Source organism: Corapipo altera, unplaced genomic scaffold (genome assembly GCF_003945725.1).
Source record: "Corapipo altera isolate COAL_440 unplaced genomic scaffold, ASM394572v1 255, whole genome shotgun sequence".
In the NCBI taxonomy this organism is placed as follows: Eukaryota; Metazoa; Chordata; class Aves; order Passeriformes; family Pipridae; genus Corapipo; species Corapipo altera.
This window is the reverse complement of record NW_020884929.1, coordinates 1,802,878-1,817,856: the sequence shown is the minus strand read 5'-3', so window position 1 is coordinate 1,817,856 and position 14,979 is coordinate 1,802,878. Positions and strand designations below refer to the sequence as shown.

The following is a 14,979-nucleotide window of genomic DNA, read 5'->3' as shown; positions in this document are numbered from 1 at the left end:
TGCTCTACTTGTAAGCTATTGTTCTGCACTTGAACTTGTTTTCATTTTGTTACCTGTTGTCCAGAGGGAGATTAGAACTGCTACCTGCTAAATAAATGGAAGTTTCTATGTGATCAACACTAACTGTTTAATAATGACATAAATCTATTACATAGTGTTTCCATTTGTAAAAAATGTAAATACAAATACATTATTATACAAATGCCTAGTCCAAGGCAATAATAAAGGACTGTAAGCTCTAAAGTTAACTTTTGGACCTGAGAAAGGGAAGTCTTTACTGAGGTAAAAGCTCTTTTTTGTTTGTTTACAGCAAGGTATAAAATCCTGCATCACTTGAGCTTCTCTGCTGCATTGGCTGGGTATGTTGAAGAAAAAAGTTTAAAGAGCTGAAAACCAAGGAGACACGATATCAGACCTGAAATTTTAGTCCTCATCGATTGAACATATAAAATGGTTAGTACAAGGATATTTGATCATTTAACTTGGCTTATATTTCTATTCCATTTGCAATCTTGTATTTTATAGTAACTTCAACATTTTGATGTATGCCATTAGAAACTGACCCTGCAAATTTTTTTTAGCTTTATGCCAATATCTGTCTCTCGTGCCCCTCTAGATAAGCAAGCTTCTGTTTTCTGTGCACAGTAGTTTCCAGTCATGTTGGACAATAACATATTCTGCATATTAAAAAGTCTTTAAATAATATAGTGAGACCAAGCTCTTCTTTAAGAAAAAAAGCAGCATCTTCTTACTGAAATACTGCTGCAGGAGACAAATAGGATTAAGCAACACCATTGTGCTGTGAACAGACACCAGCAGTCTGTAAGTTGTCACTGTACAATCATTTCCTCAGGCCTCCTCTGACTAGCTGAAGGTTCACTCAGCAACACAAAATGCACAATGTTACAAAAACCAGCTGTATTGTGTGTATGTGATTGTGCAAGCCTGAATTTAGTTAAGGATAAAGATTTCTTTGAAAAGCTGCTATTTTCCAAAATATTTGTAAACATCTTACTAATCCCGGAGTTCTTCCCTGTAGCTGTTTTAGAAACAAATTTGCCATAATACTTGTTCTGAGTGCCCAGGCAAGAAGTAAAGAACTGGGTAAAAGAAATGTGATTGAGGGAAAATGCTAAGTAATTATTTTTCTCTTAAGTAATTCCAAGTAATTAAGTAATTCTAAGTAATATGTGGTTGTATGTGATCATACATGTTTGTCATTAAAACTAGATGTGTGAATAACATATATAAAAAACACTGGGTAAATGTGGGATTTTTTTTTTTTTTGTCTTCTACCCTATTATTCTTGCTTTCCTGTGATATAGAAAAAATATGATAAAGATTTTATGGTATTATCATAAATCATACATATGAAAATGTAGCTGACACTATTAAAATTGTACTTTGACTAGCTTAACTGCTATCTCTAGCTTTATAAAGTTGGTGGTTGTTTTGAAGTACTGCAACCATTCTTTTCTTTTTAATGTGGGGGTCATATTCCTTCAAAGAAAACTGTACATCAGAAATCTCTTCTTGCAAGAAATGCACAAAAGCAGCTCTCAGTGTAGAGTACTTGCTGAGGATTATCAATGGGCTGGTGTTAGCTGCCTCTCTTCCTCAGCAGTTTCTCTTGGCAAGTCACTGCAATCCCCAGAGCATCTGAAGCTGCAGTGTGACACTACTTGTGTATTTTGAACAGAGTGAGAAGTGCTCAGCAAGCTGTTGAATTGGGATTTGCATATTTGCCATGTGGAATTACACCGTTGGAATGGGCGTGATGATATTGTCACCAGCTGCTATCTGGAGATAAAAATATCCTTCCCATTTTCACCTTGTTACTCCCCCTGTTCCTGTTGTTGTGCTTCTCATGAGCTCAGTGAACTAAGTACCATTATATTGTGATACTGTATCTTAAATACATGAATTATTTATGTGCAAGTCACAGGGGTTTTCTTTCAGTGCAGTCTATGCTGTGCTGAAAATCCCCCTGTACACTAAACACAGTTGAAGAGCTGCTTGCACTTTTAAAACCTGGATTTATGTATCATGCTGATCACCACTAGAAAGCCCAAATATCTCTGTGAACAAGATAGATTATGTATTAAAAGTAGGATGGTGGAATTCGATCTGTCTGTCTTGATAATTCCCGATTTTTTTCGCTCCTGTTGAGTAGGTGCACACACATGCTGTGCCCTTTGTACAAAGCAGTATAATGTAATTTTACCTTAATGAGATAATAACAAAGACCTTCACTGTAATTCCACGTTATTTTAATGGAAAGCTTTACTACCAGTACAAAGTTTAGTTCTCCGTGGCAGATGAGACTGCTATTTTCTGATTACAGGTTTTCCAAGTCAGGCTGTATTAGAGTTGGCTTGTTGGGAGAAGTTAAGCAGTTCCCAAATGGCTCTGTGCTCATCTCAAGCACTAGAGGGCAGTGAATCCACTACTCAGAAAAGTGAAAATGTCTGATCATAGAAAAATAATTATTCTCTTCCCTTACAATGACTCAGAATGACTTCTGAAGTCATTCCCTATCAGAAGTGGCCACTGTAGGGTACACACAAAATGAAGTACAGGTCTTTATAGATATCATGATGATTATTTTTATTTAATAGACCCAATACAGGCACAATTAGATAAACTGGGATTATTTTGTACATAACTGTTACTTGCAGACCAGAGTACTATTTGCTGCCCTGCATATGTTGTTGTCTTGATATGTTGTAAAAGGGAGCAGAGAAACAAGGCCAAGCGAAAAAGAAAAGGACATAAGACCAAAATTAAAACTCAGTGAGAGGAGTACTAGGGACACAAAAAAATACTATTTGCAGCTACAGTTCTGTGTGGCTTTTTTTGTAGTTTTACATGTCTGAATATTTTTTGACAGACATGAAATATGAACACCAAGACCTGTCTAGTTAGGCTGAGGGTGTTAAAAAACCCACACCCAACCAAAGTCCAATCAACTAAAAAACCAAGAAAGCTTGTGGCTCTTCCTCAAAAGCTCTCCAAAGCTGCTGACTTTAAAACTCAGTTTTCCAAAGAGGAGTCATTTGATGTGAAATATTCAGGCAGCTTTATTGAAAGCCATAACTAAAATACTTTCTGATGGAGGTATGGCACATTCATAATGCACATTAAAAGTGTTGTGAATTCTTCAGTACCGTTTTCACATTTCTTAATACATTTTTACAGACCCTTTAGGCTAACAGTATGAATCAGAAGTTTGATCTGCCTGAGATAGGGAGATAGGGATATTTTATCTTTTTTTTTTTTTTTTTGGTCCTCACTAAGGCCATTCCCACAGAGCAATTTTTGTCACTCTCTGTCTTCTCACACATTATTTGATGTGGGAACATAAGAATTTTCACCAAATCTCTCTGGGCAGGAAAATATCCCCACGAGATTGAAAGTTGGCTGTTATCATTAGTGACAGGTCTCCTGTGAGTTTCTTTATTTCCTTACACAAAACATACCACACTTTATTGCAAGAAGAGTCTATCTTTGATAGGAACACTATTAATGTTGTACTCAGAGACACCAGGGAAGGAATTTTCTTACAAGCCTTTGAAGGCATTTATCCTTATTGTCTGACTTTGCAGGGTTAGATCCTTTAGAAAATGGTATTTTTTTTTTTGAAAAAGTCACATTCTACATCCCAGCAGTATTATAGCCTTATGTCATGGATCCCCTTCTATGACTTTTTTTCATTAATCCTTCAGTGAAACAAGAGTATACACATAAAATTACTAATGAGAGCCCACAGGCTGTGATTGTTGGCATTATAAAAGAGCCACATTCAGAATGATCTGGAAAACCCAAGACAAAAAGTGGAATTATATAATTTGTTGGAGTAATGCGAATTTCCACTTGGAAAATGGAATTTATAAAAACAAGGGGTGTCTTGCCGACACCAGTTCAGCTGCAAAGGATGTGGAGGGTGTTTAATGTGTTTCTAAACTAAATAAAGGAAGCCTGGGGCAGGAGGTAGGTGGTAGGGTCTTGTGTGTTTTGGGTTTTTTTTCCTTAAGGAAAGAGGGAAACGTGATCCTGGGCCATATTAATGGGACAGCTCAATCCGTAGGACCTGGGAGGTAATTATTCATCTTTACTTGGCGCTGTGAGCGCTCTGTCAAGCTCAGAGAGATGTGGGCAAATTGGAAAGGGCCCAAAGCAGATCAGTAAGTATGGTAAAGGAGTTAGAAAGCATGACCTGTGAGGAAGCTGGGGAGGAATTTACTGTATTCAGTCTTTCTCTTTTGGAAAAAAAAAGCCCACAAAAAAACAACTGTAGGCATGGGAAGGAGGACTTAACCTCTTCCCAGCAGGAAGCTGTTATAAAGAAGGCAGTAAAATTGTTTGTTCTTGTTTGTAGGCTTCAGACAGCAAGAAATCAACTTGCAGCAAAGAAAATTTAAGCTTACATATTCAGTGGTTCTGAGGCTGAGGAAAGGCTTTGATAAATTAGGGGCCTGGAAGCCTCTTCACTGGAGTATTTTAGATGAGTTTAAGCAAATTTCTGTCAGGAATTGCCTAGGTTGATTTAATCCTCAGGGCTAGAAGCTGGTTTTCAGTGGTGCTTGAGTGAAGTTTTGCTCTGGCTGCAAGTCCTAACTCATGAAGACTTAGGTTTTGACAAAGTCCAATTGCAAGAGGTCATCAGTGCAGTTGGTAGATAGGGTTCAAATCAGTGGAGTAAGCAACTCTCAAGGCACCAGCAGCCCCACACATCCATGGGCAGTGCTGGAAGCTATCTAAATAACCTTGTGGGAAAGGGGAAAAGCCAGCCAGGAGCCCAGTCTACAGGACCCGACTGAATTCGTAGCTGCCACAGTCAGTGAAAAGGCCCATACAAACATGTATTAACTGTACTCCAAACACAGCTTTGTTTCGTCTTATTTTTGAGAGAGTGACTGTAACATGCATCCTTAAGAACACAGGGCCACTTTGCCTCTGTGTCTGAAAAATAATAGCTTAACAGAAGATAAATGTGTTTCTTTCTAGAGTAACTCAGCACAGAACTGAGACTGCATAAGGCCCAGACTGATTTTACACAAGAGGGCAGCAGCCACAGAGAGAGTCTGTTGTGTGATCTCTCCCGTTCATTTTGGGGCAGTGCAAGAAGCTGTAGTCTGTGCTAGACAGGATTCCTCAATCACCTTGAAAGGATTACTCCACTCGCATTAGAAAGCCTGATGGTGACTGTAACAAGGTCTGGTTATGGAAACTAAGACTCCTATAGCTCCCAGTGCCTTTATCATGCCTTTCATCTGGACTCATCTGGCAAAATTGATTTCGGCTCACTTTTGCTGTTGGGAGTGTAATCACCTTCTGAAGTATGGCTAAGACAAGTGTCTGAATGATTCAGTGAACAAGTGCTTCATTTCTTTCCTGCCCCAAGTTCATATCCAATATAGAGGATCTGGGATGACTTTGATGTCAGCCTAAATCCCCTGCAGATACTTATTCACCTTGCATTTGGAGAATGCTTCACTATGAGTCATCTGTATGGAAGAGGCCCTGCACACTGGAAGAGCAGATCAGGACTGAAATATTGAGGAGGAAACAGGCACACACACACACACAAACACCTTTAGGGAAGTCTCTTCTTGTTACTGTATTTATGCACTGAGATGTGAGAAACCAAAACAATTCCCGGCATGGGTAACGTAAGGCAATTAACTATTTGATTTAGCACTGTGGTCTATTCACTGAGTCAGTGACTGCATCTAGCCTTGCTCTGTGTCACAGCAGCAGTGCTGGCTTCCTGTTTAGGTTGTCTAGTACCCAATTGGCACAACTTTTTCTGAAAGAGCAATGACTTGTAGGTAGTCATTGGGTATGTAAAAACTATAGCTTCAGCTCTGAGGAATCAGTAAGGGGATGTTGTGTACTGCCCCCCGAGTATATACAGGTACATGTGGACCAGGAAATGATAAATTCATTACCTGCAATTAATTAGGACTAACGTAGAGATTTGTGCTTCATACAGATCTGTTCTCCAGATTTTCCTTAAGGGAAAGGTAACAGAATCTGTGTATTTAGGAGAAGTATAGGATATAACAACAAGGAAGGGGGAGGGTTTGCAACATGCAAGATACGTTCTTACAAGGCATCAGACACTATCTATTAATACTTGCTTGTAGTCCAGCTGGATATTTGTCATTATCTCAAAGGCTCTTGTAAAAAAGCAGAAATCAAGGTTACTTCAATGACCAACTTATTTAGGTGAAATTGGCTTAATTGTGTAAGTTGTCACTACAAAGGCTGCAGCAGTTTCAAATATGATGCATGAAAACTGAAACTACTAACACTTGAAGATTCACCTAAAAAAAGCAGTGGAATGGAAACTCCATTTCCTGGCCATTTTCTGACAGCAGGGGGGTTTTATTTTTTTGTTTCCTTTCTAAGCAATTTCTTCTCTCCCTCTGGGCATGATAGTAGCTTTGTCTTCAGTGGTATCACCTTCAGAAGATCCTAAAGACCTGTTCTTATCAAAGAATCCCCTTGCTTGATGATTGTCCTGAATTATTCCTTGCCTTGTGGTCCATTACAAAAAGAGGGAATACCTGGAAGCATGTTTTGCTGTATAGATTACACAGCTGTCATATGGTTCATCTACTCAAATTCACATGCTGAGGAAGATAAGGAAATCATCAACTAAACTGAACCTACACACACACCAGGCACTGGAGCTTGCTCTTTCTGACTGTTACTGTTAAGGCCCTAACACTTCTTTCTTCTATACTCCCGCTTCTCATTTTTCTGTAACTCAACTTTTCCATTCAAAGCATTAATAATTTTTACTTACAAACTATTTCAGTAATATCCAAAGGAAATATGAGAAGTTCAAACCAGTTTTGACAACCCTACAGTACTGTGCTTAGGAGAACTGGGAGTTCTTCAGGTCGTGAAGTGAAAAATTATTCCATTTTCTTCTGGAACAATATTTTTTTCTCTGCACCTCATTCCTGTCTGGTTTCACACTCAAATGAAATGAAGTGAGAAACCTTAAACCCAGATATTAAGAAGTTTTCTTACAATTAATCATTCTGAATAAGAAGCATCTGGTTCTGAGTGAACTGAATTTGTGGGAGAAATCATAAATGAGATGACATCTTACAGCAGGGCTTTATCTTAACATAAACAAATAACTCTTGTATTTCTTTTGGAACTCTGCTGTCCCCAGCCAGATATGAGAACAAACAAGACATTAGTTATATTTCCCAGTATAAAAGTCCCTTAAAGCAGTCTGCTGGGAAAAGTGGGTCTGAAAACCACTGGGATTGTCTCAGCCTAAGCTATCGGGGTCGTGATGAATTAAAAAGGACAACATTCTAATCTTAGTAGTGTTTTAAGTAGACTTGTGAGAACTCAAAAGAGGATTGAGCTTGCTCACTCTTAATACAACAATTCTTAGCTGGAGTTTGTTGGGGTTTTTTCCTAAGAAGGAGCTTAGATTAGGTGAATATTGATTAGGACATTGGTACACGTCTCCCTATAGATAAGGAGGTGATCAAAGGGCAAAAGGCAGGTTTTATTATTTCTATCTCACGTCCCTTTTCTTGAATTTTCCTCACCAGACCAAACATTTCCCTTACTTTCCACTTAGGGCATCTTTAGCCATATTTTGTTGAATCAGCAATGTTTCCTTTGTTTAAAAGAAATTAGCCTACCCCATAACAAAACATTCCTCACTGTTTTTCCTTCTTCTGTTTAGTTGAAACAGGCTTGTTCTGCAAGCACAGACTCAGGGATTTCCAAAAGCTAAAGGTCAGCCTGAAATCTCACAGCACACTTACTGTACAAAAGCCAAGCAATGAAATGTTCAAAGAGTCTTTAGAGAGCATTACCCTAAAGTATAAACTAAAGTATAAACTTAGAGTCACTGCAATCCCCATATGCCTCATAGGCTGCATTTTTTTTCTTTTTTTTTACAAAGGATGTTATTAATATGAACTTCATATCCTAGAATCTCAGAATGAAACAGATTTAAGACATCATATTTACAATTATTCCTTTTTCCACAGACTGCAGATTTTTCACCTTTCAGGTGAACCTATATCGACTGCTTTAAACAAGTTGGATTGTTGGTTTATTTAATGGTGAAGGGAGTTATTTTTTCCTCAGATTGTATTTTGCCCTCAAATGCCTTCTTTTGTGTGTTCTTAAGGTAAACAGATTAAGTATTGAACACATGCTTTAATGTTCTGTAATTACAGTGGATGTTCTTAGCAGTGCTGCCTGCCCTATGTAATTCCCTTATCAGGGATCACACTGGGATCTCTCTAGTCTTGAAGAGATGATTTACCCTGATGATAAAGATAATTATTGACATTTTTTGCCCACTTATCACTGCTTAAAGCTCTCAGGGAGAGTTCCTCTCCACAATATAGAAAAAACATAAGTACATGGACACCCACACACATTTTGAGATGACTACAATTGTTGCTGAAAAGAAAATGCTTCCAACAAATCTGCTTGTAATTGGAGCTGACTCAGTGCTGATTCTTCCAAAGTTGGCTAGAAAAATAGATACAAATTCCAATCAAAAATATTCTGCTGTGAAAGAGTGGGACTTACTGGTTGCTATCCTTAATATTCTCCACAAAAAAATGAAAATAGCTGTGCGAACTGATAAAAGAAATGTATTCTTTCAGTAAAATTGTACTGAATGCATCTCAGTAGTACTTGGATACTGTTCAGTGAAATGGGAAATTGAACAAGAGAAAGAAGACCCCTGGGAGACGGTTGTGTAAATATGCCCCAAACAAATGGGATCCAGTTAGTTTGGAAACCTGGTTCCTTGTGGTGTACTGAAGCCAACCAGCAGGGCCATCCCTAAATCATGGCAGGGAGTAAAGCAAATTGGGAAACTTCAAAGTCATTCTGTACAAAAGTCCTTATTAGCTTACTAGTGGTTTGGGGCGATTTTTTGGTGGTTTTTTTTTTCTCTCCAGATAAATCAGATAGGAATACAGGATGGGGAAGAGCTTGCAATGGCTGCAATGGGAACAGGATCACATTCCATTCAGAGACTATAAGGCCTTCTTTCCACACTTCAGTGTAAGCTTCCATTCCCATAATTTTCTATGCTAAAACAGTTCTAGTCAGCATTTTCATATGTAACTCTGCCCTTTGGGTGCTCAGCACTGGAAACAGCAGTGATATAAGATCCTCTGGAAAGATTGTCCAGATCTCTATCCTCACCAGGGCTCAACAGTTTGTGTGTGCAAGGCACTTCTGAGCTCCAGGTCTTGGAGTTTTGCTACCCTAAGAGATACCCTAAAAGACAAAGTGATGATTGACAAGCAGACCACGCCTGCCAGATCTGGGGTGCAGCACTGGTGTAAATCCACAAGGAACCAAGCTCAACCAGGCACAGGCTGCCAGACACAGACCTCATTCCAGCTCTCTTTGATGTCAAGGCACTAGCTGGACTCTGCAGAAAGCCATACATGTGCAAGATTAAGGCAGTAATTTTTAATGCTTTACATCTATATTACACTTTTAAAGTTTAACAAGACTCAGGGGTTTTTATGTCTTTTTTTTTCTCTCTCTCTCATGGTGAACCACAGTTCCCTGTGCAAGGCTAAGGTTAATATCTCTTACCATTTTAGCATCGTTATATCATTTTTACCTACTCACTAAAGTCTCCTGCTGCTAAAAAGTCCTTCACTCAGCTCTATTTTCCACTTTTTCCATGTTTATCTTTTACACGGGTGCATTCATTCCTGCGATATCTCATTATCTCTTTGCATATTCAACGTATCTTTTCTTTTAAAGTATTCAACCTGTGTCTCCTAGAAACAAATAAAGAAAACAATCATGTCTACGTGTGCTCTAGAAGATGGGAGAAGATGAATGCCAGGTCTCAGAGCACAGAGTCACTAGGTAGTTGATCTATTCTTGCATTGACTAAGTCTACACAAAAAGTGCTGCTGGTATAACTATTTCTCCACATCTACACATCTAAATCCTATGAATGGGTACCTAAGCTCATGGCAGTGGTAACAAAGCATCTGCACCTGTCTGGCTCCAGATCTGAACTGCAGAAGTCTACCATGGTTGTCCCTGGACCCAGCATTTCCCCCGTGGTCTCTGTGAGGCTGTTGTGTGCTTTCTGTTCTGTCCTGTTCTTTCTCTAGTAGATACAGGGGGCTGGCACTTGAAAGCACTTCAGCAGATTCAAGTTAGAAGTCAAGTTATGATTCTTTTGTAAAATGGAAAAAAAAGGTCCATGTGTTTTAGATACTTGTGAAGGTTTGCCCTTTGGACAGGTATAACAAATACTGCCGGCATTGGTTTGTAAAGTCTCATGTGGGTGCATGAAATCCATAGAATCCTTATAAAGAAACGTCGCCTTCTCTTGGCTCTGTCTTCTGTTTCACTGTGTTCACAGGAATGTAACTGTGTCCTGGCTGAGAGTAATATCTGCTGTGGTTCAGCCAGCTGGACCAGCATTAATCTGATTTGAAGCAGATACCTTTTGTCTTAATTAATGCTTGTGTATTTAGACAAATTATGTGCTTGAGCACTCTACTGGGTTATGACTATTGTCAGTGCATGTTCTATGCTGCTTCTGGCTGAGAGAATAGATAGGAATCAGTATTTATGAGTTCTATATTCAGTCCCAAAGGATCTGAAGGACCAAACTTCCGACATTCTTTGACAAAACTGGTCTCTTGTTACACAAGCACAGCATAACATCCCATGTTTTGTTGATTGCTTATTTATATATCCAGAGGACAAGCACATATATTGTGGTCTGTGTGTTCTACAATTGCTTGTGCAAAGGTGCTTGTTCTGGAAGCATGACTGATGCTAATGTTTAAGAAATCAAATATCTGATAAATTAATCTTAGTACCTTTATCTTTTACCGATGTTTAGAAGGAGAAGGTAGAGATGATACTTGTACTTCATGTAATTATGAGCCCTTAAGTATATGGCTTTTATAGCTTCACATTGCAAAGTCACAAGCATGGCTGTGAAAACTTAAATTTTGCCTTCTGTGGGTACGTCCGTGTAAACATGCTTGGAAATTGAATTAGAATGGACTAAACCAAACCTCCTTGCAAAACTCAGTTAAAATTGCCCTGTTCAACTTGGTTCCACGTGAAAACTGAAGAGACAACAAAGCAGTTTCAGGCTATTTGAAGCTGTGCTAAGGCTCTCCTAGCTTGCTTATTTGTGAAAAGGTTTGCACTACTCTGTGAAATGCAGGACTGAAGTCTGTCATGGATATTTGGCATTCCTTCAGGTGATCCCCACAGGAACCTTTGCTTCCTACAGAAAGTGAAACCACAATTTCGAAAACAGTATTAAATTACTTTTCTGTTTTTAAAGTGCTTTTTACATTTTTTTTTTTAATCTGGAATTTAATGTTTAGACAAGATTACAAGGTCTGATGGAAAATTAGTAGGACCAAATTGCTTTCCGGGGCTCATAATGGGTTCCTGTCTCCTAATTCAATGAAAAGAAGTATTTTTGCAGCTAGAATTTGAACTGTTAGAGGATCAACTGGTTTTATACATAATATTGTAACTGTAGTGGCTGTGTTACGTGTAGAATTTATTATATGAGGGACTTGCTTTTGGCCTTGGGGATAATTAGCACTTCACAACCTTGAGAAAACGTCCACACGCCTGTGAACAGAAGATAAATCAGAAGGTCTCCTTTTTTGTTGGTGTTTTACCCATTGAACCCTCTGTCTGCATTTTCTTCTTTAAAGGAAATCCCTCCACATCTGACAACTTTTGCAAGCAGGTGTTTAAGATCATTTTTTGTGGCCATGCTTAATGAATTCAGAACATGAGATTTTACTCTGTGTGCTGTGATTAATCTACCCTGGCTTGGAAATGGCTTATTATTGCAAGTGATCACCAGTGGATGCACTGTGAAAGTCAGAAAAGCACGTAACAGTATGTGGTGCTCTCAGACAAATTGCATTCAGCATTAGTTTGATAACTAGAAGCCAGAAACAGCAACTGTAATAAATTAGATGTTGTCATATTGGAGGATCACTTGCACATTATTTCGTATCTTTTATGCTCACTCTGGATCCTTCTCGAAAGGATTGAACAGTGAGGTTGGAGTTGGGGATCTGCTGACACTTTAAACTTTAGAAATGCTTGATTCCTTTATCTGTTAAAAAGGAAAGTCCTAGGTCGGACTTTCTTTCTGCAAGGATGAGGAAAGATGGATAAAAAGAGGGTGACGTGGATATGAAAGGTAAAGTGTCATTATTCATCAATTCCCACGGGTGTCCTATTGGACCGAGTCATTCCCAGTGGGATTCTAAAACCTGAATCAATACAAGGCCTGTATGATCCGAGCAGCTGCTTTAGAAGGAAAGAAAATGGTGTGGCTGTTTAAATGGGAATCAAAACTGTGATCATTAGAGATCTAACCAACTTTCAGTAAACTCTGTGTGAAAGCCCAAGTGAGCAAGATAGGGACCAAACCAACCAGGACCTCTAAACAAAAAGAAAACAGCAGTCGTGAAGGTAATGATCACAGGGAATAAGAATTCATAAGGGGATGAATTTCCTGTTCCTGTTCCTTTTTTTTTCCCCTCCTCTTCATTCCAGTGAGCTACTTCTGGGAGGGACAGGACCAGCCACTTACTTGAAGTGTATGATTTCATCTCCTTACAGATAAAAGGCAGTTCACTTCAGAAGAAGAGAGAGCAGGAGATCTCAACTTCTAGGAAAAGGGGGTTTTGTTCTTGGATTTTAAGAAAATCACTCTGCTCCTCATTCAGGAGGAATACTTGTGACTGTAGTAATTGTCCTTGTTGACAGCACAGATATATGATGTTGTGGGAGAGCACGGAGAGAGGTGTCTACTTTTACAGAGGCAGCACTGAAATGTTCCTTCTTACCTAACTCACAAGTTACTGGTCAAAGTTTTGCATAGTCTCTGTGCTGTCTCCTTTATATGGTGGTCTTGTGCAAGAAGCAAACCAAGAAAGAGCAAAGTAGACATTCATTACTTATGAGATCCTGAGATTCTCACCTTATTTATAAATTCTAGGATTCTTCTGCTTTACTTAAAAATATGTAGATAGAATACATATAGATAGAACAAATCTATCAATTAAAAAAAAAAACACCTTTTTCTTAAAGGAATAAATGTGGCACTCCATTCTGGGTCTTGCTTTTGATCTACCTGATAATGCACTTGACAGTTCTGTACCTGATTTGGGGCTTGAACTGTGACAGAGAGACAAAGTTGAAGCAAATGTGACCAACATAAAGATGAGTTAGTGCAGTCTTAGTATAGGCTTTTTGTGTGTTTGAGGAAAGCAGGCGATACATTAGTGCAGGGTTACAAAGATGAACTTGTTTCATGTGGCTTTAATCAAAGCTGGGATGTCTGGAATTAAGGGTCACCACCCTGTGAGGCACCTTGAGAAGAACTGCTGTTTCAAATAAGGCCATTGCTGACATGAATGTGGACTGAAAGTTATGCTTTGTTAGAAACCAGGCATAACAACCAAACCAAACAAAACCAGAAAGCAAACCCACATATCAACAGGATATCTCAATTTGTATTTTACAGTAATTTATAGTACGTAAAAGAAGGACGATTGTTTCATTGTCCAAGAAAACAAGAGATGTAACTTGTTCAAGCACATCTAATATTTTATGCAGTAATGATTCCCAACAGTTCTGAGGCCAAGCCATACTTGAAAAAATTGGCCAGATTTGTTCTCTATTATATCCACTTCACCCTGCTCCCACAGCTGGCTGCAGCCTTCTTGCCTCTGCTGCCTGCAGCAACAGCACTGAGCTTGGGCTAATAAATCTGCTTCCACCACACTGAATGTGTCCAGGCAGCTCCTGCTTCCCTCCATGGTGCTCCCAGTACTCCCAGTTCCAGGACTGTGATACAGGGGCAGATGAACCAGCCTCACACTGAACTGCACGGCCTGACAGACTTCACACCGTGGGGCTCCACGATGTACCTGGCTTTGTAACGTGCCAGACACCCTTTTCAGAGCCACAGCTCATCAGGTACCACAAACTTCCTCTGGCAACAGCTCCTTGCAGGGGTCTGAGAGGTCATGGTGCATTGCTCTCAGTGGGGAGGAGATAAAGGTTAATCAAAACTGCTTCTTCAGTTGATGGTGAAAGAAGCTTTGCATGTGTTCAGTATGCCCAGGGTCTGCAGGATTTTGGGTCAGAAGTTAAATGTCAGTGATGCTGGGCAGTAACAGTATTAATTTTTATTTTTTTTTTTAAAGATGAAGATAACACCAGAACGCCCCAACTCCATGCTTAGATTTTGCGTGTGATTTCTTCTCTTGACACTAAAACCAGTTGGACATGTGCAGCTTAATACAATGCAGTTTTACCAGGTCATGGGTACTCATTGTCCACTTGTTGCCTAGCTATCCCCAGTACAAATAAACAAACCACTCAAGGTAGGCATAGCTCTGGATGGGAAGAAGGGCTTAAATGTTGTTCTGGAAGACTTAAATAAGCAGATGAAAATAGGTTCTGACACATTTATCCTGGGCTGTGCTGGCACTGAGTTAGCCTTGGTTTTATTGCCAAAAATCGTATCGAATTCATGTTAGGACTGAAAAAATAAACTCATCTAAGGGAAAAATACCTCAAGAGATAAGTGCAATAACATATCACAGCCCTCTGTGTGATGCTGCCACCAAGCTCTACTGTGTGCAGTTACTTGGCAAAGAGGGTCATTGGATGACTCCACAGGGACTGGAGCCACCTCCCTCACAGTGGCCACAGGGGATCTAACAGCACAGCTTCCAGCAGGGCTCTGGAAAGGAATTCCAATGTGCTTTACCCCTTGCTTCCTTCTGGGATTCAAATGCAAGTTTGAAGAGAGGACTGGGAGCATGATGTTTCCAGTTAGCTCTCGACACAAAAGATTTCATGGTGAAGGAAGAAGATCAGAAAAAGGAGGAGGCAAAAGCAACTATCTATATGTAGCCAACGCATTTA

The 14,979-nt window shown here is 39.3% G+C and overlaps 1 protein-coding gene and 1 long non-coding RNA gene across 3 annotated transcripts in view; one reads left to right on the top strand and one right to left on the bottom strand.

Annotated features, from left to right (window-relative positions):
* Window positions 1-14,979, bottom strand: part of SYNPO2 (synaptopodin 2) — a 77,217-nt gene that overhangs the window by 42,404 nt on the left and 19,834 nt on the right. The gene's annotated exons all lie outside the window — the stretch shown is intronic.
* LOC113954551 overlaps window positions 1-14,979 on the top strand; it is a 91,264-nt gene that overhangs the window by 65,414 nt on the left and 10,871 nt on the right. The window contains exon 11 of the long non-coding RNA XR_003530264.1: window positions 311-453. This is a non-coding gene — a long non-coding RNA (uncharacterized LOC113954551). The remainder of the gene's footprint in view (window positions 1-310; window positions 454-14,979) is intronic.